Source organism: Gekko japonicus, unplaced genomic scaffold (genome assembly GCF_001447785.1).
Source record: "Gekko japonicus isolate JY-2015 unplaced genomic scaffold, Gekko_japonicus_V1.1 scaffold5142, whole genome shotgun sequence".
Lineage (NCBI taxonomy): Eukaryota > Metazoa > Chordata > Lepidosauria > Squamata > Gekkonidae > Gekko > Gekko japonicus.
In genome coordinates this window covers 46,482-47,395 of record NW_015172165.1, presented here as the reverse complement: position 1 = coordinate 47,395, position 914 = coordinate 46,482, and positions in this window count along the sequence as shown.

Below are 914 nucleotides of genomic sequence, written 5' to 3'. Positions count from 1 at the left end.
TGATTGAACTGATTGTCAAACAATCAGTCTATGTTTGCAGCTGGAGAACAGGATGACAGCCAAACCACTGGGTATTCAAGCATCCCTATTCAGGAGCTGATATTTCACACTGAAAAATAATGATGGATATATTGATTTATTTGTTAAATTCTGGGAAAGGCACTCGAGGTGCTTTACAGTCTAAAGCATTAAAAGCCAAACACACACACAGTGCCGGATTTACGCATAAACTAAATGAGCTACAGCTTAGGGCCTCGCAATCTGCTGGGGCCTCAAATAAAAAAAATATAAAAAATAATTTTAAAAACCTCATAGAAAAATCACTCAAATGAAGTCAGACATATCACAATGATAAATTCTAAATAATTTTAAATATACAAAATATAGGTAAAGGCAGGGCTCTAGTCGGGGGGGAGCGCTCCGGAGCGCCGCTCCGGAAGAGAACCTCCAGGGGGCGGGGCGGTCACGTGGTGAAGCCCCGCCCCCTACTTAACCCCGCCCTCTGCTTCGATCCTCATTCCGTGTGAGAACGAGGACGAAGCAGGAGGGTAAGTAGCGGGGCCTTCCCTTCCCCGGGGCCTTCCCTTCCCTCCCCCATCCCCCCCACCCCGTCCATCCTTCTCTCTCCCGGCCGCGTGTAGCGGCCGGAAAAGAGAGGCCCGGGCCCTTCCCTTCCCAGCGGAGTGCGAATGCGCTCCGCTGGGGAGAATTCTCCCCCCACCCCGACCATCCCTCTCTCTCCTGGCCGCGTGTAGCGGCCGGGAAGAGAGGCCCGGGCCCTTCCCATCCCCCCCACCCCATCCATCCCTCTCCCGGCAGCGAGGAAGAGGCCGCCAACCTCCACGGCCTTTGCTTTCGCCGCTCCCGGTCCGGGAGCGGCCAGAGCAAAGGCCAGAGCGCCCACCCCACTCTTT